This window comes from Ochlerotatus camptorhynchus, unplaced genomic scaffold, assembly GCF_037179485.1.
Source record: "Ochlerotatus camptorhynchus isolate MF236.1 unplaced genomic scaffold, CSIRO-AGI_Acam_v1.1 ptg000330l, whole genome shotgun sequence".
NCBI lineage: Eukaryota > Metazoa > Arthropoda > Insecta > Diptera > Culicidae > Ochlerotatus > Ochlerotatus camptorhynchus.
The window spans coordinates 12226459-12253673 of NW_027040818.1; the positions used below are offsets into that span (position 1 = coordinate 12226459).

Here is a 27215-nt window from a genome sequence, read left to right on the forward strand (position 1 = left end):
AACAGCCTACAGCGAATAAGCATTGTTTTCCAGATGCAATATTGTGGCACTCTATGCCCATTGTATTGATGAGTATAAAAAACTACTCTAAAACGTCACTTCCAATCGAAATGAAGTTCAAGGCAAAATTGTGGGAAATAAGAATTGCTTTTTAGAAAAAAAATACACGGTAAAGCAATTCAAGCAATCTTAGTTACAAATACAAAAAAAACTGTTGAAAATTTAAATAACAATAAATAGAAATTCTTTGCAATTTTTTAAAAATATTTTTCAATAATTAAAATCGAAATCCAAAAATTATATCCGCTGTGAAAATTTCAAGTTGTACATTTAAAAATTGACATAAACAACAACTTTCAGTCAAATTTTTAAATTGTTTGTTCATGATTTATTTTGTAAAGTTTTGCACAGAAAGCGATGATTTTTTGTGCAAAATAAAACAACAAAAAAAGTTTAAAAAATTGTTCAAAGATGTTCGTAAATTTTTAAGTGTCTAACTTGAAAATTTCACAGAAGATACAAATTTTCATAAGCTTTTTAACCAAAATTATTCAAAACATTTTGAAGAGGGTACACACTTAGAAATAACTAATTTTACACGTGACGGAATCCATCTGTGACATAAAGGATGAGACGTTAACAAACATGTCATGTAAAATTAAGTCCTCCGAGACTGAAAAGTTCGATACTCGACGAAAAGTACGTTTGATTGAGCTGAGTTTTGCGTCTATTATGACTCAACTTTATGTCAAAAATAACGCTCGTATATGTCAGTCTCAGAGCATCTAAATTTACATGAATTTTTCTAAGTGCGTATTTATTATTATTTAAATTTTGATATACATATTTAATACAAAATAGTTGATTTTTTTTCATCGTGTATTTAATAAGGTCATATCGACAGGCAGTGACGTTTTCAAGTTATAATTTATTGAAAAATATTGAATACGCCATTTTCAAGTATTGTGCAAAGGTCAAAATAGTGCAATTTTTGCTCAAATGTGAATAATTTACCAATAACAATAATGCAAAGATGTATGCCAATCGGAGAAAGTCCCATCAGATCGATTCGTCATTTGGCGTAGAATTGCTCCAATAGAAATCAACTTAATTCATAAAATAAGCTCACATTTAGTGGATTATTACAGATTTCGCAACTTGTTCTTCTAGGCACAATTGCTAGAGAATCTTGTTTTTTTAAACTAAATTTATTTGTCAAGGCTCAATTGCGTTAGCGTTGCGGAGCCGTATTACATAATCTTCCATTTCTCGGATGAGTGTATCGTTGAACTATTCGTCGAATTTCTGATTCAGAAGCCCCAATTGTAGTTTAAAATTTTACATTCGAATTGCCAACTTGACGTCGTTTGCTCAAAATAGTGATTAGTAAGTAACCGAACGTTCAGATGCTTAAAAGCCAACACAATCTAGCGGCGTCAGTGAAAACAAAACTGTTATTGTCCACCTATGAACAAAATCCAATTCTTGGAACATACCTGAAAGAAGAAAAGAGATAAAAAGAGTTGATTAGATTGATAGTTGAAGTAATATTAAAAGTTTCACGAAATTTCATACAAAAATTTAATGTTATTATAGTAAATTACCCATAATGTTTGTTGAGTTAAAAAAAAAACATTATCTCATTTTCATTTTGAAATTCGCGGATTTTTCTGGTTTTCCCGTTTCAAATCTCACAAATTTCCCGGTTGTTAAAACATAATGACCCGATTTTGTCACCACCTTTTTCCAAAATATTTTCAAATTTTCAACGAAATCTATGCATTTTTTCAGTAACCAAAGTATACCTTGAACATCCATGTTGAAGATGAATGTGAAAGATTTGAACAACGTTATGTGAAATTATTGAAAGATAAAAGTCGGATGCGCTGACAAAACCGAGCCATTACTGCAAAAAAAAAGTGTTAAAATGTTTGCAATAATACGTTTATTTTTTCAATTTGAATAACTTTTTTAAGCTAAAGTCCTTTTAAGATTTCAAAGTGCCAAAATTTACAACGCAATAGATTTATGATTTTTTTTAAAGATAAGCCGAACGCTGTCTGGCAGAATAGGTCATAATTCTGAGTTTTAGAGTGGGAGATAAAATTAAGAAATTGTTTCAAGATATCTTAAACATAATATAAAGATCTCAGACAAAGAGCATGTTTTAACAATTCGTGATATAGGGGAAATGTATGTAATGTCGGCCTACCCGAGCAAAGCTAGAGGTCAAATTGAAATCAGAATTTGCTGTTATGATGTAACTTATTTTGAATACTCCATTTGATTTCATTTTGGTTGACTCAACGGTTAACACAGAAAAAATGAGAGCAAAATTTTACACTGTTGAATCAAACGGCAAACTAATTCTGCTTTCAATGAAATCAATTTGATTATTGATTTTGCATTCATAATGTTTGACTGAACCTAGAGATGAACCAGCCTAAGGCTGAAAGTTTCGTTAATAAAGAAAAAAAAAATGTTTGACTGAATACGAGCCTGTCGTTAATGGTTAGCATCCATGCTTCTCACGCTGAAAGATTTGAGCTCAAATGTCACCTCGAGCTAGTCACGAATGACCTAAAATGTGTTAAACAAAACAAATAAACAATATTCGTTAGTTCAACGACAGATGAACTTAAATCAAATTTTAAACAAGACATTAACAGCAGAACTTCAAGTAAAGTTGCTTTGATTTAAAAAGTCTTGACTGCATAATGAAAGCACAATATGATATCGCGACAATTGAAATCAAAATGAGTTTTCATTATGATAGGAACTGCAAACTTTAATATCAATTTGCTTTCATTTTGTTAACTCGGGTAAGTGTCCCTAATTTGGGCCCATACATAAATTCAGCAATCGACTAAATTTTCAATAGCAACCAAAAATATCTATTAGTACCGTCCCAATGACGCGTTCATCTAGATACAATTGATAAATAGCAGATTTTTAGCGATGGGTCATGGGCGCAATCTTAGATCCATAGGCCAACATTAGAGCCATTTCCCCTACATTAACAGAAATCTTAAAAAAATAATTCAGGAAATTCTGAGGATTTTACATTTGTTTAGAGTCTTAGAATATGAGAATCCTCCGAGATGTGTGACATAAACAAATTTTATTTTATGAACAAACTGAACTGAACAAACTCTCAAAATGCGAGATATACAAAAAAAAATCAAGATCACAGATTTGCACAAAAAACTTGAAAGAATATTTATGTTTATTATAATAAAAAAAAGGATTTTGAATTATCTCCACCAAATCTTAAGAAAAACCCGGAAAAAATGCAACGGGTATCTCACCATACTCCCAAAATAATTCTGAGATAAACGGGGTGGCAAGTGAATTTCCATTTAAAAATTCCAGTTACCGCGTTTCCGTGTCAATAATTCAAACATTTACCGGTTTTACAAATCGTATTGTTTAAAAGTAATTGATTTTTTTATTATACATTTTAAGGTGATTTTTGTTGCGTTATTTTCCCATTAAATTTTACAATTTCACAAGCTGAAATATCAAGGTTTTTTTGTGAATACACGTAGCTGAAACCAAAACTTGTTGTTTCCTGCGGAGAAGCAAATAATGTCTGAAATTTACAGATCTATTAAACATCCTAAATCTTAACTATTATCGAAGACAACATATCAAGAAGACTGGCAACTCTTCCATTTTTGCATACAACCGGTATGACACAGGCACAATCGCGTCATCTGCCGGTAAAGGTAAAGTTTTTTTTTTTTTTTTTTTTTATTTAAGAGATTTTTAGCCTTAGGCTAGTTTATCTCTAGTCAGTTGTTGAGGTCTCAGAAGGAGAACCTCCTACGGAGTTGTTGGACATAGTAGGCTTAAAATGAGTTTCTCCTGACAATGCCTGGGGGGAACACCTTCATGAGGGCCAGAAGACTCATCCCATGTGATGCCCCTCCGGCTGCTGAGGCTGTAAGGTGACAGCTCTCCTGGCTCTTCACGAAGACGACAACAAGTTCAAAATGAATAACACAAAACTGAACGAGACGACACCGTGACGTGGTCCAAAGGCTCATCCCGTGCGGTGCCGTCCCGACAGTCAGAAGAAATTAAACATATAAACAAATGAACGAGTATACAAACGAATATAACAGCTATGGCTTTCCTAGATCTCATGGTATAGGTTAGCTTCCCTGAGGAAAACTAGCAGGGCGTCTGCAGCGGCTGAATCCTCTCCGAGTATGTTCCGGATGCTGGGGTAAAGGTAAAGGTAAATGCTCCAATAGAAATGGATAGCAAAGGTTCCATCCTCAGAAGAAAGGTTTGCGTATTTGCTCATTTTTCTATGCGTTGATTCCACCTTCGCTCGAGCGCAGCGCACTGTGTCTGTCGCTTGGATTCAGGCAAAGTTGCCAGCCTTCTTGATATGTTGTCTTCGCTATTATGTTATTGAAATCACTAAGTGTGATATGGAACAGAACTTTACTAAGAAACACCTTACGCAAGGAACACAAATTCATAGAATTATGTTGAGTAAACGGATATACAACCAAAATCATCAGTCATATAAAAGATATGTAAACTGTTGTAGAACATGTGTGTTGCTTGGGTAATGCTTCTATCAATAAATTTGGAAATTTGTTGAAACTATTGCATTTTTTTAATAATTAAAAATTCTATACGCTAAACAACCAAAAGAATCTTATTCAAGCACAATTTTGATCACAACATGATTAAAAAAAAACTCTTTCATCATCACCTTCGCGTGGGTCCCTTCGCATTGCTCAATTTTGGGCAATGAGAAGGCGGATTCACTTGCGAAGGTGGGCGCTATGGAAGGCGACATTTATGATCGACAAATCGCCTATAGTGAATTTTTCTCTATTTATCGTCAGCAGTCGCTCGTTAGCTGGCAACATCAATGGAGTGAAGGGAGCTTGGGACGATGGCTACATTCAATTATCCCTAAGGTGTCGAAGTTTGCATGGTTCAAAGGGTCGGACTTGGGTCGAGACTTCATACGCGTGATGTCTCGTCTCTTGTCCAATCACTATTGTCTAAACGCTCAATTGCTCCGTGTGGGGTTGGGAGACAGCAATCTCTGTGAATGTGGACAAGGTTACCAGGACGCTGATCACATCCTTTGGTCTTATGCGGAGTATCGTGGAGTCAGATCACATTTTTATGATTCCCTTCGGGCTCGAGGTAGACAACCTAATGTTCCAGTTCGGGATATTTTGTCTAGACGCGATCTGGAGTTTATGAAACTCATATATGTTTACTTTAAGAATGTTAGCCTTAGATTGTAAGTTTGATTAACCTTGTGTTTAGTTTGTATTTTGTACGTGTGGGTTTTTTTTCTCAATGTTTGTTTTCAAGATGAATAGAAATAATTTCATGTTTTAGGATTAATTGAATATTTGTATCATAAACCACATTTCAAACCTCCTTCTTCAATTTTCCCATCCAAAAAAATTGTAAATCTCAACTAACCTCGAGACAACCGCGAGTACTCGGTCCAGTTCCTTTAACTTTAAATATAAGACAGTAATAATGTATAACGGGAAGGATAACTCGGCTCTGTAAAGTTTATTCGATTGAGTCTGTACAAATTAAAAAAAAAATGATTTTAAAATCAGATTTGTTTTAAAGATTTTATAAACAACGCTGGTATGATGAAAATACCCCATGTAGTATTACAAGTTTTATCGAGGTTTTACAAGAGCGAGGTCTTACACAACAAAACTGTTGCTTGGGACACAGAATAACTTTTGATCCTTAGGAATGCGGTCTGTAGTTCTGAGAGCAAAATACGTAGTCTTCAAAGGAAATTTATAAGAAAACTGTTTATGCGTTTGAAACATAAAACCTGTAAATTTTGCTTTCTATGAGTCACAATCAGCGATTTGCTGATCGCTGAGTGAGTGAGTGAGTGAGTGTGTGAAAAATCGCTGATTGTGACTCTCATGAAGTGAAATTAACAGGTTTAATATGTCAAACACATTCTTTGCAACCTCTTCTTGTATCTTACCAATTCAAAATATGATTAGCTGAAATGAGTATTTGCAACCTTGCTTAATACAACCAACATGATCTTATTTAAGGAAAATTATGATAACATCATGAATTTAAAATCAAATATTTTTTTAAAGATTTTATAAACAACGCTGGTCTATTAACAGAGTACCAAAGCTGCAAAGATCGAGTCGATGATGTAAGTACGCAATCAAGTGAGCAGAAAAATAACCATGATTGAAAGCTAAAAGATTGTTGAACGAGTGTTGATTCTACCAAGAAGATGATTGCACATATACTCAGAATTACACACTATTAGAGCGAATTAGGTGAGAATATGAAAATAGGTTCTCACCGAGTGCAAACTTGAAAATGATTGATTAAAGACTGAACTATTTAGATACAAAATCAGCGAGAAATTGTTTTTGGCTTAGATGATGTGAACTGCTGAGCTTACGTGAATAATTGTCTTGTCATCTCTAAAATTCTCTGGAAGTCTCGAAACATCTTAAAATTTCCCGCTTTTTTTAAACTAATGGAAATGAACTCCCCCTGACATCCCCCTATTTTTAGAGCTTACTAAATGTCTTTGAGATGCTCCCGTTCCTGAAGTTCTTCAATCTTTCAGTTCCAAATACTTCTATGAATGTCTCGAATTGTTTGTGGAAATCTCTGCAATTCTGTAAGGTCTTTGAAGTTTTTCTGAAATTTCTGTAACTTCTTTAAATACGTGATTTTAAAGAAGTTCCAGAAATTTCAGAAAAACTTCAAAGACCTTACAGAATTGCAGAGATCTCCAGAAAAAATTTTATTGAAAGCAAAACGAAATAATTAAATAATTAAATAATGGTTTTTATTGAAGTTTTCAATATTTTTCCAGTTCATGGAACTGCCCTTAAATTATCGATACTAATTTCATAACTTTTTCAGTAGACTTTCCTGATGTTAATAAAACTGCCCAAAAGATTTCTAAATTTCCTTAAAGATCTCCAAGGCTGCTCTGAATTTCTTATTATTATTTTTTATAAAACCACAATTTCACTGAAATTAATTGAATAGAGTTTCCACAATTTTCCTTAAGTTTTATATACTTTATAGAAGCTCGCAGAACTTTACTTTATGTCATTATTTTTTCTTGAACTTATCAGAACATCCCTGAAGTTTTCTATGCTTACCTGAAGTTCTCTAAATTTGTATAATGTTCCGGCAAATTTTCTGATATATAGGGGAAATGTTGGCCTATGGATCTAAAGGTCCATCACTAAAAATCTACTATTTTTTTTCCTTGATTTGTTTTCCGTGTGTCGATCGTGTTTTCCGTGCTAAGCACCACTGCTACCGACGCCAGGGAGGCAGCTCCCACACCTGGACCCTACCTATCGACCCATCAACTCATGGACCGGGGACCAAGGGCTTTACTTCCATTCCGAAGGAAGGCGTGATCAGAGATGTTATGCCTCAGAACATCCTGGCAGCACCGACTGGGATTGAACCCAGGCCTGCTGGGGTGAGAGGTTATCATGCTTACCACTACACCACCGGCGCCGCTAGCTCAAATTTTACCACTACACCACCGGCGCCGCTAGAAATCTGCTATTTATCAATTTTATCTAGATGAACGCGTCATTGGGACGGTACTAATGGATATTTTTGTTCGCTATTGGAAATTTAGTTGATTGCTGAAGTTATGTAGGGGCCCAAATTAGGGGCATTTAGGCCGACATTACATCCATTTCCCCTTTTCATAATTCCTTGACGCTTCGGAAGTTTTCGAATCAATCGCAGAATTCTCGGAATATCCCATAATTCCACGGCACTCCTTGTAAGTCACTACAAATTTGCTTAAGTTGATGGGATTGTTCTGAAGGGTAGCGGGACATTTCGCCAAAGGACGTTTTGCTGAATGTCATTTCACCGGATGGGTAATTTCAAGCCATTTTCTGTGGTTTTTGAAGTTCAGCAAATTTTGAAATCAGTCTCGAAAAAAGATTAAGAAGGTTTGATTTTTTCAACCTGGCAATTAAATGCTTCCTTATTTTGAACATGAGCAGTTCTTTCAAGTTGTACTGATTTCGTTATTTTCTAAATAATCAATATTTTTTGCTTTATAGGAATGATTCCTTCTTTTAACCCTGACCAATAGGGTTGCTTTACATGGGAATATCTATTATTTCAATGCGTTCCACATTAAGTTTTATTGTATAAGGATACAGCCCCTTTATGAAGTTATCTGATCGTCCTCGAAGTAGTCGGTACTTCGCTGAATATCATGAAGCTATCGAAAAATATCTAAATTTCTCAGGGGTTTTTCCTGAATTTCAGGGGTTTTTCCTGAAGATATCGGTGGTTGCTAAAAGTAATGGCATTTTTTTTTATTAATGGTACTTCGTTGATGGTCTCTAATCAGCTTAGCTTAATCTTTGCAATTATTTTTAAGTTCTTGAAATTTCCTTTAAAATACTCTCACATTTTCCGGATGTGAAATTTTTTTTTATTGTGTTTCAGAAATTCTGTCGGTGCTTTGCTGAAGTTTCCGGTAATTCCCTGAGTTTCTTTAAGGTTTCGCATTTTTTTTGAAATTATTTGAAGTACCCTTTGATTATCTGATCTGCCTTTATATTTTCGAAGCTTCCCTGCAACTCTCAATTCTATTGAAGATTTCGATTCTGCTCTGAAATAAATAGAATTCTCGTAAACACATTTAAACTTCTCTGGACTTCTGTGAAATTCCTGAAATATTTCTGAAACTTTCATAAATTCGCTGAAGGTTTCTGTACTTCCCCGAACATCTAAAGGATTCTCGATTTTTTTTTTAAAACATCATGGAACTACCCTGATCTTTTCTAAACTCAAGCTTATAGATCTTTAAACTGCTCGAAAAATCTGGACTAAAGTTACGGAAGCTGCCCTTAGGATATCTGAAATTCCCCAAAGATCTCTAAACCTAGCTTTTCTGAACTACTTAGAGCTTCGTAAGAGTTTCCACAATTTTCCTCATGTTCTCTACATTTCTGAAATTCTCTTGACACCGGTGAAGCTCTCTGAAATTCTAGGAACTTCATAAAAGTTGCTGCAGTTTTTCGATAGCTTCGATTGAACCGCTTTGAGGTCCTTAAAGCTTCCAGAAAATGTGACTTTAGTGACTTGGTCTTACAAAAGAAAACTTTTTAGACAGGCTTGTAAAAAGTGACTCGCTACCAGTCCTGTCTAGACCAAGCTCGTTAAGCCAAAACTCAACCGCAGTGGACATATAAGAGAAATCTGACATCAACCTATAAGATCTAAAGACATAGCGCGATTTTCATCAGAGGTTCATCAATTAAGTCTCCCTCTAGAACTAGCATTAGTTGGACATGACCAAGTAGGTAGCACAAATGCGTAGGTGTAAATTTCAACAATATTATTTGCTTTCCAAATTTTCCGTTGTTTGTAATTCCACAAAATCTATCACCTAAATCAACGAATCCAGGTCGACTGAATAGCACCAACAAAGAAGCTAGTCAATAAATCAGGTCAATGTGCTTATTTCGCCATGGCGAAACCAGCCGACTCCCGTGCGATATCTACTCGTCGGACAAAACACAAAGAGCGATCGGAGGTAAAAATACCAATTACGTAGGTAGGTAGGTGGTGTAATTGCGACAAAGTGGTATAAAGCTTTTCCGAGAAATTACAACTTGAAGCAGACAAAAGGGATTTCATGAACCATTCTTATCGCTTTTTCGGGGTGATAAATGTGGCGCTTGTGATAAAATAAAAAAAAAAGCATGCACCGAAAACCACATTCAGCAGTCCCCCCCTCGATAGAAGTGAAAACCGATAAAACCGCCACCGCGTTGTTTTTCAATCTTCCGATAATAGCCGGACTGGAACGCGTTCGACCACGGCAGCCAAGTCCTAGAGAAACGAAAAAAAAGCACTTTGATTGCAGGATAATTTAATTTAGTGACAACCACAATTGCCACCATCGATAATGGCTGCTGAGCTTCATTCAACAGGCGTGTTGTTGTTTGGAGGATTGTCAATACTAAAGTCAACATTTTTCCCGTGTGAAAACAGAACAACAACAAAAATCACATGCTGATAAGATACGGTTGAGCGCTGGCTTGGAAATCAAGATTTTAGTAAGTGTGTAAGAACGAGACGGCGAAAGTGGTAGCGATTGTGCCTCACATTTACGAAGTGGTAAGTTACTGTCTTTTTTATTGCGGGGAGGTCTAGCGACGTAGACAGTATGATTTTCGATGAAAGCCATCCGAGATCGTTGGAAGTCGTATAATATTGGGGAAATGGATGTAATGTCGGCCTAAATGCCCATACATAAATTCAGTAATCGACTAAATTTTCAGTAGCGACCAAAAATATCCATTATTACCGTCCCAATGACGCGTTCATCTAGATAAAATTGATAAATATCAGATTTTTAGCGATGGGCCCAATCTCAGGTCCATAGGCCAACATTAGAGCCGTTTCCCCTAATATAATGATGAATGCAACAAGTTGCAAAATGAAATTTTTTTCAGCACGAGTCGCAGATTTATCCAACGAGGCTTGCCGAGTTACGACGAGTGCTAAAAAAAAAACGAGTTACATGCACCATGTTGTGACACTCAGTGCTGAAAAGTGTCACTGTTTTGAATAACATAATGGCCTACTTTTCCTAACTAATATAACAGTGTCGAAGAAAGGTACTGCATTTTCAGCACCCTGTGCCGACACTCTTGAGTGCTAAAAAAGGTTGTATGCAACTAGTTGCAAAATTCGCACATTTTGTACTCAAAAGTGTGTCGAAAAGTAGCACTTTTCAGAGTAGAAAAGTAGCACTCAAAAGAGTGTCGAAGAAAAATATAACTTTTCGGCACTGGGTGCTGAAAAGTAGTACTCTTTGAAATTGTTAATTGTGACACTTTTCAGCACTGAGTGATGGAAATAAGTTTAGATCAATAAACTAATCGTATATTAAATTTGAATTTCATACAATTTCAATGAACTTACGATTAATGTGTGGTAATTACCGATCTTTTTTAATGTGACAGAAATTCGTCAATAGTGGATAAACAACTTCTACATGGAAAGTTCTGTAACAAGCTGCGCGGTACACTAGATTGTCAACGTCAACGTGAAGATTTGCGACTCGTTCAAAACGTATTTCATTGCTGATTGAGTCGTAATAAGGCCGTAAAAGAGTGTCTATAGAACTATTCCTGATCGCAAGCCATATGTCCACCAAAAACCTATTTCGGTAGTTGTAGCTACCGACATACCTTCAAACAACCACCAAGGAATGTATGTACTACAACATCGATGTGAGGAGCGTGTGATGTTGTCCGTGGCCGTGGGTGCGATTGGGTGTTGAGTATATGCGCCCGGTTTGAGGCGAATATAAATGGAAAAATCAATAGCCCGGTTGGAACTCTCCACCCCCGAAGTTTTCGGGGGTGAAAAATAGCATGACACAAGTTAGGTGCATCCAAAGTGCAATTTAATGAACGTCAAATTCTGACACGGCAAGGGGCAAACTCCACCAAGCACAATAATTGCATACAGTAATACTAATAGCACGGCTTACCCCCCCCCCCCCCCCCTCACCAAGCCAAGAACCGAGGGGAAGAAGCTGTTGCTATGGAGTGCAAATCTTGTCCTTTGGGGGTGCAGGGTGATATCTCACTCACGCGCCGATCCCAAGGGATGAGAAGAACCTACCTTCTCTACGCTCACTGCAAGTGGGCAAACCGGACTTCCTACCACCACTATACATGTTCACATGCTTCAGTGAATCAAGAATACAGCAAAATGAGAAAGAGAGCCCCCCGGAAGGCCGAGAGAGCGACCATCCAATCCAACATGATGCCGGTCGGCAGACACGGGACACACATGCGCCTTGGAGCGGGATCCGAAAGTTAACCACGCGTTCGTTCGCTCAGCAAAGCGAGCTTGTTTATTCCTCTTCTACCTTCTACAGCACTTGCACTGTTGTCGGGAGTATTCAAATCGATAGCACCACCACCACCCGAGTGAAAGAAGCGTGCGGAAATTTCTGATTCTGGAATGCAGTTTCGCTTGCTGGTTTGTGGTGGACCAGTTTCGATTACCGATTGCATTTTGCCGGGGATATCGGTCGTGGTGGCATGTTTCGTATGTTACGGAAGATAAGTCGGTGTGGACGTAATCCAGAGTAATCAGAACGATGTGCCTAAATCCTGGAAAATTTTAACTGATCCGGTCCTTGCTACTGGTGGGGAAATGAATAGCAAAGCGGTAGAAAGTATGGCCACAAGGCACTTTCATGCAGTATTTTTCTTAATTTTGCGGTCGGATTCGCTGCATTAAAGCGTTTCCGTGAATATTCCTTAGGCAGGGTCCAAAAAGTTTCGATTGTTCGGATCTGCGTTTACTTTGTGGTAAGCTGCTCGATTCCATTGTAATAGCTACCAGGTGGTTTTTAGACGATTGTCGTTCGTAGCGATTGATTGCGATGTAAGGCGCTCGGTGGACTAGAGGCGACCATTTTTGTTTACTAAGCAGAAAATCGTGGGGTAAATCGCAGGCATCTTCGATTTTCTTTTTCTTGTTTAGTAGGAGAACGTGGAAAATCGCTACTGATAGAACTCGGTCGCAACTAAGTGGAAAACAATAGTATTTGCGACAAAGTGTGACGTATGCTTGATTGGTGTTCCAGGTTTTTTTTGTTGTTAATTACTTTATTTGCACAGGCTCAATCGAATACAGTTCACAGAGCCAAGTTGTCATTTGCGTTATACATTATTAATGTCTTAAATCTAAAATTAAAGGATTTGATAACTTGCGGTCTTCTCTAGGTTAGTGGATGACAATTGTATGGATGGGGAGAGAGAGAATGTGTGTTCCAGGGTTGTACGAAAAATTTGAAATAAAATTCACACAAATGCACGCCAACCTTGTATCAAAATCCCGACAAATCCGCTCGAACCTTAAATCAAAACCTAAAATCAAAAGTGCTTCAAGGCCGTGCGAATGTCCATAGTTTTTTTTATATTAAAACCAAACGATATTGAAATAGCATTTGAAAAAAAATTATTTATGGATGCACAAATAAAGAAAGGGAACCCAACATTGCATTTTAGTTGCAGACCAGCTTATGCAAGCAAAAAATAGCCGTGTGAATAAAAAGTAGCTTTTTATCTGCCTTCTGAAAAATGTATATGAATAATTCTTGAACGTCTCCAGAAATTAGAGATGGGCGATCCGCTCCCGAGCTGTTCTAAAGACCCGATTCACTAAAGTGAGCTGATGACCCGCGGTTCATTTTCTAGGAACCGCAGCTCATCAGCTCACTGATATCACAAGTCTAAACCATTCAATCCGTCACTTATAGCAGAGCTTTTCAAAAATGGACTCCTCATTGATAGAGATGTATCTCTATACTTGTGTTACACGATGTTAAATTTCTACTGGTATTTTTCAATGTATTTACCTTCCCGGCTCGCATTGCTGATGTTATTCCTCAACTCTCCCATCATTCTCATCGGGAGTGGAAGATCCAAACAAACGAAAATACAGTGAAGCTTTCTAATTCAAATCTAATAATTTCTAATAATCGAAACATTAGAGATTTAGATTTGCATATGTTTACATACCCAAGGAGCAATTTGGTTTTTAAGAGGGTCCTGAAGACCATGATTTAGACTTGTAGAACACTTTAAAACCACGATAAAACTTGAAATGTTACTTGGGTAGTTTTACTGGTGACAAATCGGCTTGATATACATCGCTTAAACCCACGTGAATGGAATTAGGCACTGATTGGAATTAGAGAGCTTCACGGTAACTGAAAGCGCAATGCAGCTGTCAACCTCACAACTCAGCTCCGGATCAGAATCATCGACCGGAATGAATCACTGTGGGAGCTGTTTAGAATGACAGCTCTTGGACCCGTCCAGCTCTTCGAATCTTTTTTATCTCCATTCTTCACGATTCAGCTTCTGATTCGGATCTGAGCTGATGATCTGGAGCTGAAGCCAAGAACAGTGAAAGCAATTCTGCTGGAAAATTAGACTGGCAGTATAGCTTTATTGGTTTAGGTTCATTAAAACCACTTATTTCTTTTCCAATTTTGAATTTGTGTCAAAATTTCTATAATTTCAATGTGAGCTAATGAGCTGTTCAAAATAATCGGCTCCCCTGATTGAGCTGGACGGGTCTGATCCACTCAGCCAGATGAGCTGTCTTGCCCACCTCTACCAGAAATTGCTGAACTTCCACGAAATGCCTTATACTTTATTGAAATTTGTTACCAGTTGGTTACAATCCGTGGATTTTCTACTGTATGAGTTATTGTTGGTTAGGAACATTAACGTTTTGTTAAACCAAAAACAGTAGACACACACAAGAGCGAAAGGGTTTGTGCCGCTGCAAAGAACAAGAACGTTACTGAAGGGGGAAACACTATTATACAACATCTCGCACAAAAATGGTTGTGCGAAAAGAGGGACAATGATAATTTTTGGCATATATTGGAGATGCCATCTTCCAGTGGAAGATTGACCAGAAGTAACCAGGCATCCGTGTAGACCGTTATCGTAAAGTGCAGTGCCATTTAGTGTACCCCCTCCCTTGTGAGGTTTCTGGGATGTTGGACTGCCTCCGTTCAGGACCTCGTACTGTAAAATAAAACGGTCCCACACGGTTCGGCTCGGAAGTCAAGATGGCTTCCGAGTCTAATCGCAAATGACCCCCGATCGTCCGTCAGGGACGATTCCCTTAGGCCGGTGGCTTTAATTGCCAACTAGGGTACCGTCTCGGCTCGACCAAGGAGACTATGACACGGTCAGCCGAAGCCGTCAACGACGGAAGACGCCTGCCAGCCAAACGAGCCAGCAAAGCCCGCTGAGCCGTATATGGCTGATGTTTTGCCACCAGATTCGCCATTCTCCCGAAGCAGCAACAACATTGTTTGCAGCTCGCGCCGCAAGTTTCTGACCACACGGTAGTGCAGGAGCAGCCGTGGTGGCCACCGCCAGTGTCGCGACGTCGAAAGAGATTCTGCTGCAACAGTGAGTACCGTAATAGCTTCATAAACTCTCGCTTACACGCCAAACAAATTTAGATAGAGCTGGAATTAGGGCCTAACAGCTTTTGTAAACAATGACTTCTATCGATGATTTCTAGAAATTCAAGGCTCGCCCACGCAAACCAACATCCTCATCGGGTAGGGAAATACTTCCACTATCCGATGGTTATGTTAGTCTGCGTGGGCGTGCCTTGAGTTCCTAGAAATCATCGATAGAAGTCATTGTTTACAAATGCTGTTACGCCCTAATTCCAGCTCTATCTAGAAATATGTGAAAACCCACACCCACACGCCACATAAAAAGGCAAATAAATGGTTTTAGAAAATGAGAATATTACTCTGTTTTCATACTTTGCGCGCGTAGTCTTTCCGAATACCCAGTACCATGCCGGCCCTGCGGCACAGTTCAGGGGTCTCATGCTACTGAGTTAGTTACCCGGGAGTGTTTGGTCATGCCATAGCCACAGATTGCGTGAACATTGCTGAGGTTTTCTGAACTAATTATGGTTTAAAGCCTTTCTAAGGTTTCTTGAATATTGATTTGGTAGCCTGAACAACTCTGAACAACTGTAAATCTTAAAAATTTCCCAGTTCTTCATATTCAGCAAAAAAACGAAAGTATTTGTTAAATTTGGGATTTAAGGAAATTTCCTAGATTGGTTGTTTATAGTCTTAGACTGCGACATATTTCCAAGATTTGGGAATTATAAAAATCGTCGTGATCCTAGGAGCTCTGACCAGAATTCCAAATTTTGAAATAAAGTCCTAAGACATTTTGAGATGAATTCAAAGGTATTTATGGGCAGAAGAAATGAAGATTTGAATTGAATTTTTAGATGATTATGAAGCGACTTGTATTTGAATCTTGTAGAGGATACCAGATTTTAATGATAATTCAGATTAGATTTCTTTATTAAAGAGACTTTCAACCGTGGGCTGGTTCGTTTCTGATATAAGAAGAATTCAAAGAGAACAGATAATTTCAAACGAATACTAACGAAGATTTAGAAAAGAACTTCGAAGGAATTCCGAAAAAAATATCAAAGGATCATATGTTGAAGATAGTTCCAAAATATGGAGAATAATTGAAATGAAATTCTTAAGAAAGTTTAAGGAAAATTTAGAAGACAGAACTCAACGGATTGTTTTTAATGATTCTGTTTCCAGTCCCGTGGGGAAAAACCTTGGAGTGCCCTAGGGAAGTGTATTAGGGCCCCTGTTATTTATTATGTATATTAATGACTTGCGACGTGTTTTACGATTATGCGACATTAATCTTGATGATACTGTGTTATTCATTGCAGCTAAGGATTTAGATGATGCCGTTTTACACTTGAATGAAGATTTGCGTTCTCTAAGTAGATGGTTGAAGTATAAGCAGTTGAAATTGAATACAAGTAAAACTAAATTTATGGTAATTTCGCGGAATAGAGTAAATGAGAATGTCTCTGTCTTGAATTTAAAATTTGATAAAAAAGCAATGCAATTTTGAAGCTTATTTGGAAGATACCTTGAGTTAGTAGTAAGTTTTCTGGCAAATGTTGGGGGTTCGTGAGCATTCCTGACATTGCTGAAAATTAGGATAGCATCAGATTGCGGGGTTGCTAGTGTAATAGGATGCTTTGTTGATTGTTCATTAACTCTTGATTGCTTGTAATACTTATGAATATTTTAGGTGGACAAAAAGGCGAACTAAGAGGTGGACGCCTGCCTGAGCTTTTCCACATTTATATCGCTGTGAATCAACTGTAAACTCTAGAGGGAATTTATATCTGCAACTGAAACCAGTTCGATTTTGTTTGCTAGCCTGGTTAAAATGTCATATTTAATTATCTTAAAGATAAATCGTTTAGCTCAAACCTTTGTACGGGTAAGAGGTGGGACCATCATCATCATAATACCTACGCCATTTTGAAAAATTCCACATACCGTTTGGACGATAAACCGAATACGTTGTTAAGCACATTGTTTGGTTATTTTCTGTTGGAGAAAGCAAAGATTCATGGTAATCTTGCGGTGGTAGCGTCTGATCGTGCGTGCATATAACGATAAATAGGGTTAATGTCCCTAATGTACATAAATTTTTATGGACATTACGTTACATTTTACGACAAATTTTCACTAGCTACCAAAAATATCCTTTTGTATTGTCCAGATGACGCATTGTTCTAAGAAAAATTAAAGAACGGGAGATTTTTATCAATGGGCCAACATTAGAGCGATATATTCTATGACGAACTTAAAAATAAATGCTTCTTGTGCACAAAGCTGAATGCATCGAAGCGATTCCCACTCAGTGAATTCCATTCCCAAATTAACATACTGTTAAAATTTTTGTTTTTCACATTCTTGACCTCACAGGAACTGTTCGAATCTAGCTTTAATAATTCCTTGCATAAATCACCAGAAAATGCCAGTGCCAAAACTTCACCGGCAGCCGCTGCCGCTTCCAAACGCACCTAAATCATTATTTATTACCTTCGCAGAAGCCCCAACAGGACTACGAACCAAACCCCCGAGTCGTCTCATATGGCACAGAGAGTAAGACACACCACACGCCACACTCAACCCAATCCCTATGCGGGTGGCTCTGTGTATGTACCGATCAACAACCCTCATCCTCATCCTTTTCTCGAATCCAACGCACATTTTCCCCCGAATAAGGCAGAAACGCAAATGGCGAGATTCGTTTCGATTTGCGGTCCTCCTCCTGCTGAGGCTGTTCTGACGCTGCCATCGTCATTGTCGTCGTCGTCGTCGTCATTCGCATACTCATTGGATAGGAGTTCAGCATGGCACAGCAGCTCACAAAACAATTAAGATTGCCATAAACAGGCCCGACGAGTACGGCGCTGTCGTTAGTCGATCTCAACCGTTCAACCGTCAGCCAGCCTCCGTTCGGATGGAGATGAAGCAGAGTTACATAACGCACGGCATGATCCACACACATACGTACCATCATTTCGGCAGCATCGGCCGGTCTTTGCAAACCGAGCAACCGAAAGCGGAGTCGAGATTCCTTGCACGTTCAGCACGACGCAACCTGGTGCCGATAGTGCAGTGCAGTTGCAGTCGCTATATGTAAACAGAGAAGATCTGCAGATGTGCATTCGAAGCAGGTCGTCTGTCGGAAGAGATTTGTGCAATCCCTGCAAATTTGACCTTCCCACAGCGCAGAAACATGCATTGACTGTGTACCCTCCTCTAGACGGGTGCGAAACTGCGAAAGCGTCGGTTGGTTCACAGACTGTAGGACAAATTGAGCCATGAATTTCGGTCCCGAAAATACGATGTGGGTGGTGGTGCATTGTTTGTTGAGACTTCGAAGGCCAGAAAACCAGGTACGACACACCTCCGCTACCTGTACTGAACTACAACCAGCCGTCGTCCTGTCGATGTTGTGCATGGTGAAGCATCATAAAAAGTAATGCGATAGTAATAACGGTGCAGATTAAAAGCTATGTGGCGCTCTCTGTTGCCGCTCTTCAGTCTCGGTGTAGGTGACCAATATGAGAACCCGCCAGGGGAAAGTAGAGCTGTGTTGTCATGGTCGGGGTGTGGAACACAAGTTTCCCGAAGCAAAGCATGATGATTGCTGTCGTTGTTATGTGCATCGGAATGATCCGGCCGCTAGACGAGCAACTACATAGTAGTGGGAATGGCAGCAGTGGGCACCAACCACCCACCTTTTCTCCATCGTAGAGTTGCTTTATATAGGGCTTCCCTGACCCCATCCAGCCAGTGTTGTACCCACTTTGGAAGCGTCTCGGGTCAAGTTTTCGTTCGTTTAGTATGAACGGCTTTGAATTGAAGTTAGCTCAACGTCGAGAACAGACTGTGACTGTGGGGATCTTGTGGAAGCGACGAAATTGTAGCAGTAGAAGCAGCGGCAGGGCGAGTATTGATATTTATGACTAAATACCGCCACATCGTCTAAGCATACCGAAGTGGCTCGTGCCCGAGAAAGGGTTGCCCCGGTGTTAATGTTTTGCTGTGGCAATAAATATGTAATAAACCTGGATTGGGTCTTTTACTGAGTGAAATTGACGACGACGGCGATGCGGAGGTGGGCATTTTTCTGCTGCATAATATGATTTAAGGGTAGCATACGGCCAACTTAAAGAAGAAGGCTTATATTAGTCAAAGGAACTTCTTATATTAGTCGTATGTCACAAACATGGTAACCAGCAAATGCCGATTTTAAATTTCCTGATTGTGGTATATGCATTTCAATTAAGCATAAAACCGAATGCGATTGAGTCAAAGAAGTCGCTTGGGTTCTGATTTTTTCTGCATCCAAAATCTTCAAAAAAATGCTAATCGAGTCAGTACGGTTTTACAGAGTTTTTGAATTGCGGAACTGTTCGGTAAAAGTTTAAAAATCTGTGGAAAATTTATTAATGAGAAAATTTGTCCTAAACTTGTACATAGGGGAAAAGTTGGCTTCGGCAATACCTTAACCTATTATCGTCAGAGGGTAAACAACGTCCTTGAGAGCTCAATTTTGGCATGTGGATACATTGTGTTTCTGAGCAACTATTGGCAAAATTTGAGTGCTCTAGAGCTTTGTTTACCCCCTGACAATAATAGGTATTGCCGAAGCCAACTTTTCCCCTACTTAGTTCTGTTAACCCCATTTAATGATAGAAAATATGATTGGTCGATTTCATTGATTCCTTACGGTTAACGGTCATTTGAATTTTTACCGACTTTTTCAGCAATTTAAAAACCCAGTAAAAAAATACTGACTCCTGCAAAAAATCTTAGTGGGTACCTTTCACTCAGAACTCTTAGCAGCATTTCTTAATAATGTTTACAATAATTTCCTGAGAATCTTCCTCTTTTCAGAATTCTTATATAATAATTATGTGACTGTCTCTGATACCTCCTTGTAAATTTCATTGTAACAGTCCAAAAATGTCTAGGCATTCAGAGATTTTGGAGATACTGCTCGAATATTGAATGATCCTCAAAAGAATTAGCTGAAGCTTCTTTTTCTGATTCTATATAAAATTAGTTTCAATCCTTCTTAGAATTCTCATACAATTCAGGGGGAGAGGTAGCTCATCGATTCTTCCGGTTCGCCTCCTAGCATCGTGCTATAAGGTACCAGGCGATAACCAGGGTAGTTGATCGATAGCTCGATGACGTCATTTCGTTGGCGTCTGCAATGGGGAATTCTCATAGCAGGCGTCGACGATGGGACGTTGTCGAGTTGTTGAATAGCAACTATCGTGGTAACTCACCGATTACCTGTCGATCTGCCAAATTTGGAAAGACGTCTGCATTGAATTGTCTCATATAATAATATTCCGCCCAATATATCACAAGAAATTGCGAGTAGCTGAGTGGAATGGAGATAAGTTAAGCATTGGGTACAGGACCAAGTCTCCTCTGGGTGGTGCCAAAAGATGAGCGCAATAGAATCATCAAGTTGCCATAAGGCACGGAATGAGACTATTGCATGACTGGGTAGTTAAAGTCTTCTATTCGTTAGTCATTTCAGGTGGATTAGAACAGGTTTAGGTGGGCGTTGGCCAGATTTGGATTTTTCAGATGTAATCCTGGATAGGACCCTGTCATTGAACGTCGCGTGAAAGTGGAACTTAATGAAGGCCTAAGTACTTTTTCGTAGTTTTTAGTTTTCGGATTTGAAAGATCGTTGGTTACAGTGGCCTGCTTACTGAGCAGAAAAACGCGGTCCCAGGTCCTTACATATCAAAGAGATTTATGGTAAAATTGCTTGTGTATCGTGTATTTTGCGAAACTCGTTGTTGTCGTTGGTTCCGGGTTTGAATGGATACAAAAATTTGAGCAACGGTATTATGTGATATGAGGGGCTCGGTGGCCTTAGAGCAACCGTTTTTGCTTACTGAGCAGAACATCATGAGTCTAATCTCAGGCCCATCCACATTCAAGATTCGTCAATCGTTTTATTTGTTAATATGACTACATGGTAATAACAGCAACTCGGTGATTAAAAAGGTGCTCGTCTGCCTAGTGGCAAACGTTTTTGCTTACTGAGCAGAAGACCGTGGGTTTAGTCCCAAGCTCCTTCGCGTTATATGATCGTTAGGACATCAATTCAGCTTATCGTTTACCAAAACGAACCCTGCTGCAAACCCAACCCTCTTATCCAGCATCCCAGTGATTCCTCGTGGAAGTGCAGAGGTGTTCTCGGCTTCCATCAAAGCGAGTGTCATGTCAACACAATCCTTCCCATTCCTTTCTTGACCTGTGTTCGGGCGCGGCCGGCGCTGGTATTGCCTAATTTAAGATCACCAGTTTTTACACATTGAGTCCCAAGCATCGTCTATTGGTTCTCTGTGTAATTACAGCTGATCTGGCAGTAACAGAGTAGCCACCGTGGGCGGTCAATCAAGCTCAAGCTCTTAGAATTCTCATACAATTCACATTCCTCACAGTCCCTAGGAATTCTTCTTGGAATTCCAGACGAAACAATCCACAGAATTTCCGAGGAATTTAGCCCTGAATTATTTAGGAACTATCCTCAGAATTCAATTCCTTCTCAGCACTTATTTGAAAAAAAAAAAAATCATTACATTGAACCTGGAATCTTCCCACAATCGTTTGGAATTCTCCTCAGAAGCACTTAAAAATTATACTCAGAACTCCTCTTAATTTTCACTTTTCACAACTTCCTTGGAGATCTAGTCAAAATTTTCTCATGGAGGCGAACCAGCCTCAGACTGAAAGCCTCCTTAATAAAGATAAATCAATCAATCAATCAAAATTTTCTTGTCGCAAACCATGATACGTTGGTGATATTCCTAGAATTCTTTTTATATGATCCTAATTTTCCAAAGCGACAAAATCTTGAAAATGCGGGGTCTTGAAAACATTCCAAAGACCACAATTTTAAATTTATCAGGAGAGAGGACGAAGTATTTTTCCCCCGGATTTATCAGGGAAATTCACAATATTTTCCCGGTTTTCCCGATGATTTAGAATTCCCGACTTTTATCGGTTTTCCCGATTTTCCGATTCACTGGTCACTCTGTTTTAAACGCATCTTGAAAGTTCCCTGAGAATTTCACTAAAGATAACTAAAACTTTACAAGAGAAGTTTTCTGACAACTTCTCTGAACCTTTTTGAAAATATCAATACGATTCTCTGAAAACTTCTTTCCCTGAAAAATACGCTGATGTTTCTTAAAAAAATCCAGAAGTTTCTTTACACAACTGTCAAGTTTTCTAAAAAAAAAAACCTTTGAATTTTTCTGAAATCTTCTCTGGTGTTTCCTGAAAGATTTTCGTAATTTTTAGTTCTCCTCTGAAGTTACCTGAAGCTACTCTGACGATCCTTGGAAATGTATCTTAAGTTCCATGAAAACTGCTCTGAAACTTCTTGAAAACATCATCGAAAATTTTTATAAATTTCTTTCTGAAATTCCTGCAAACTTCTTTAAAGTTTCCTGAGAATTTCTCTGAAGCTCATTGAAAACATCTGCCAGGAAACAATTCTGTACTTTCCAGCAATTGTTTCGGGAGTTTTGAAGTATCCTGAAAATATTCCTTCAAACTTTTCCTGAAAACTTCTCTGAAATCTGATGAAAACTTCGCTGAAGCACTCAAAACTTTTTTTTTTTGAACTCGCCTGACCAATTCTTTGGAAATCTTAAAAAAAAACTTCTGTGAAATTTTTGAAGATACTTAAAAAATTCCATAAAAAGTTAAAAAATCTTTAAACTTATTAACGTTTACCGACAGTTTCACTGTGCAATGTTCTGAATAGATGTGCAGGGTTGTTACGAGAAATTTGAAATAAACTGCACGTGAATTTTAATTCAAAATTGCGCCAAATCCACGCGAACTTTAAATTAAAAACGCACCAAATCCGCGCCAGAACGAATCTGTTAAACAGATCCGCGCCATAATAAGTCAACCCTGAATTTATGAAATTAACAAATAACATCAATACAGTTTTCAGAAAGTCTTAAGTGCTCTTAAACTTAAAATAAATTAGGATATTCAAGAGAGCTGCAGAAATAAAAAAAAAACAAAACTTAAAAAAAATCGGTGAAGTTTTAAAGACACTTCAGAAATGTTTTCAAGAAGCTTTACATTAAAATAATTTTGACGAAACTGGAGTTCAGGGAGCTGAACAGAAATTCGTTTCTGAAAAAGAAAAAGAAAAAGTTTTCATGAAAACACAGAAATGCTTTCAAGAGACTTCAGAGAAGTTGTTTACGAAACTTCAGAAAAGTTCGCAATTACATAAATTCTCACGAAACACTTCACTTCTTTGAATTTATGTGGCAACTGCTATGAAGCTTCTCGAAGATGTCTACGCAATTCTCTGAAGTTTACTGCAGTGTCCCGATAACTCTACTGAAGTGATCCGATCTCCTTTGAAAATTTTTGAAAATTGCACTGAAGTTCTCTGAAACTTTCCATGATCCAATTCGTGTCCTTAGTTTTGTGCAAAGTCTGAAAACCTGATTAAAGTTCCTTGGAAGCTTCTCTCAATATTCTTAACAAATTACTTAAATTCTCCAAAAATAACGCACTTTTCCACTAAAATTTTTGGATGTTCTCTGGATTTTTTTTTTGAGTTTATTGAAAATTTTATTTGAATAGGGGAATTTACGTATTCTCGGCAACCTAAGCAGCGACCTTCTTTCTATAGCCTTTTTCTCTAAGGAACGCACACATATGCAGTATTGGTTTGTTTACAATCTTTTGCTGCCAGCTGCTCTAACAATTTCAGTCGAAAGAATTGTCAAAAACTGTTTTGAAACGCTTTTACAAAGCTCCAATCTTCTCTAGTGAGAGCGAGTATTGTCGGCAACCAGTGTTTCTTCGGCAACCGTTCCATTTGAACTGCATGTAAATCTGCTGTTCTATTATCGGCAACTCGAAATCAGCTACAATTTGTAGTGCGTGTGTTTCATTTCAAGAAAACCTTGCTAGATTGCTTTTTCTCAGTGGTAACAATATAGTCAAATTGAAGCTGAAAGCATAAAGAATCGTTTGCATGCATTCAGCGAAGTGTTTTCGTAAGAAAATCCAGTGAAAATAGTGTTTCAATTTGGGTTGCCGAAAATAGTCTGGCATGCCGAAGCCGTCATTTCCCCTATATCTTTTAAAAGTAATTAAAAAACTTCCTAAAAATGGAATTCTGAAATTTCCTTCAAAATCCTCTGAAGCTTCCTGCACGATACTCTGAAATTCACTGGGATTTTCTCTGAAGTTGCTTGAAAACTTCTATTAAGTTTGCAAGAAAGTTTAAAAATAATCCAGATACTTGAGAAAAGATCCAGGAGCTACAGAATAGTTGTTTATAACCCTTAGAAAATTTCTCTGTTAAGAAACTTGAGAGAAGTTAAGGGAGCTGAAGAGAGGTTTTCATAAAAATCAAGAGAACCTTTCAGAAAATTTCAGAGCAGTTTTCAAGAAACTTCAAAGAAGTTTTCAAGTAACCTAAAAAAAGATACTATTAAACTTCAAGAAAAGAGAACTTCTGGGACAATTCTCGCGTCACTTTTCAAAAGGTCCTAGGTAACAAATGTTAACAAATCGAGTTAAGCGATACAATCTATTGCTCTTCTATCATTGTATGTGATACAAAAAAAAATCCATCCAAATTTACTTTCATTTATTTAAGATAATCATAGGTCAACAATTGTCCAATGTACAGTTTGAAATGATGGGTACATGATTGTTACTTCGGTCATTCGGACTACTTAACATGATTGGTGCTCATTTTCTAAAGGCGGGGCCAATCTAAAGCTAGGTACTCTACTCTGAAATCTGTGAAAGGGAATCTAGTATCATGTAGAACAAAACTTCCAATGCAACACTCATTGATTATGTCATTGGGAAAAATCGTCCAATGTAACATGTCCGATATACAACATGACTAGTTAAAACGTCTTATGTATTTTTTTCTGTATTGTAGCATAGAATTCAAAGTAAATTGTGATTTTAGCGTTTCTCCTGAATTTTCAACGTTATTTTCACTGAATTAAAAATTATTAAATATTATAAATTGTATTGCAAAATGTATTGTTTCTAAACAGTTAAAATAATAATCTGTCGAACTTTAACTTCGACTTTCTCAAAATTGGTCTATTTGAAAAAAGTCGCGAGAATTGTCAAGATAATAAAGAGAAGTCTGAAAGTCTCTTGAATCGAGTAAACTAATCAAATCCTCAGAAAAATTCAAATGCGTTATAAGGAAACTTCAGAGAGTACTTCAACAAACTTTTCCGGAAGCTTTAGAAGAAGTTTTCAAGAAATTTCAGCGAAATTTTCAGAAAAGTTTTGAGGAAATATTTTCAGAAAATCCATGAAATTCAAGAAACTATATTTCAGGGTACTTCAAGCAATCTCAGAGAGATTGAGAAAATATATAATTACCCAGGACAGAAATATTATAGTTCCCAGGAAATTTCAGAACAGTTCTAAGGAAAGTGCAGAGAGCTTTCCAACAAACTTAAAAATAAATTTTAAGAAAAAATTAGTTCCGTCAAGTTCCAGGAAAAGAAATTTTAGAGGAAAAGTTTAGAGGAAACTTTAGAAATGTTTTCTTGAACTTGCATGTTTCATGCATTCCTTATGAACCGTGGGACACTGTACAAGATATTATAGAAATGTCCTGGGAAATTCAAGTTTACAGAACGTTTTAGAGTACTTCATGCAATGTCAGATAACTTTAGACAATTCCGGACTGTTTTGAGATTTATGCGATTTCTCAAACAAACTATACCAACTGCAAGAGGAATCACTCTAGGTTGTGTTGTTAGTTTACGAGATTGAACTTTTATTTGCGAGAAATCCGTGATTGAAGTAATTGTTTACAACAATCTTAAATCAATACGGAGTCAAGGAACTTCATTCCACTTCAAATACAGGCCGTCCTGGATTTAGTCTACTGGACTTATAAGTTATAAGTTATAAGTCTGAAAATTATCCAAAATTACAAAGTTTCGGGCCTTACGTAATTTCATAACAGAATGGAAAATAGAGTATGAACAACTTGTCTACGATTTTGACACTCAACAGGTTTTGCAACTCCCTTAGCTCAGTTTGTAAAGACGCAGCTACAAAGCAAGACCATGCTGGAGGTGGCTGGGTTCGATTCCCGGTCCGGTCTAGGAATTTTTCGGATTGGAAAATTTCTAGACTTCCCTGGGCACTTGTACTTGCCACACAATTATACTAATGCAAAAATGGTACAGGCATATCTCAAAGCTCTCAATTATTAACTGTGGAAGTGCACCTAGAACACTTATAACAAAAGCTTGATATGCGAAGAAGAAAAAGAAGAAGGTTTTTGAACTTTTAAAAACAATTTTCAATCTTCTGGAACTTCTAAAAAAAACTCTGACCTGAATGTTATTTTTTTTTTTTGATTTTGGGGCTCAACAGATTATTTAAATGTTTATGATTCATAATAATTAGAGCTAAATCAAATTCAACATTTGACTTTTCAGGGCTTTTAGAACATTCGGTTTACGAAAAAAAAATAAACGATCCTGGGACTTAATTCATGAAAATTTGAAAATCTTCGAAAATGGATAACTTTCCTGCTCTTGAATCATTTTTTTTTTAAATTATTTTTATAAAATATTTCAGATTATATAAAATAATTTCACAGTATCGCTACTTTGAAAAAATCAATGAGACTAAAACGACATACACTGCCGATCAAAAAACCTACAAATGTGTTATTTTTATATCTCTGTCATTTTACGTCCAATTTTCGTTCTCTTTAATTCATTTGAAACGTACTGAATGAAACTTTCTTCGTACGTAAAATGGATCAATATAACTTTCAAATTTTATGTACTAAAATTTCACCCCAATTAACGACATTTTTCAAAATTCGCTCTGGAGAATCATGACTGATTTTCTCAGAATTCGATTGGCTAAATTTTGAAATGAAAGCAGCAGTAGAACGCTTATTCTATACCCAAAGGGCCACTTTGTGAAAATTTGGAGGAAAAGATACATAAAATGTTTAATTCATAAGAATATTTAATGACCGATCAAAAGTTTGGCGTTTCAATGATGTAAGTTATGGTGAAATTTTACTTTTAACCCTCGGTTACTCGCGCCAACTTTTGTAACACGAGTACTCGCGCGTTGTACTTTATACAACAGTGTGAGTTTTCCATTGCCATTTTGCAGCCGAGCTACCAATCGATATGAA

At 37.5% G+C, this 27215-nt stretch overlaps 2 protein-coding genes across 4 annotated transcripts in view; both read right to left on the minus strand.

Annotated features, from left to right (window-relative positions):
* Positions 1 to 27215, minus strand: part of LOC135708448 (transcription factor grauzone-like) — a 404988-nt gene that overhangs the window by 185767 nt on the left and 192006 nt on the right. The window lies entirely within an intron of this gene.
* skd (mediator complex subunit skuld) overlaps positions 1 to 27215 on the minus strand; it is a 170398-nt gene that overhangs the window by 83591 nt on the left and 59592 nt on the right. The window lies entirely within an intron of this gene.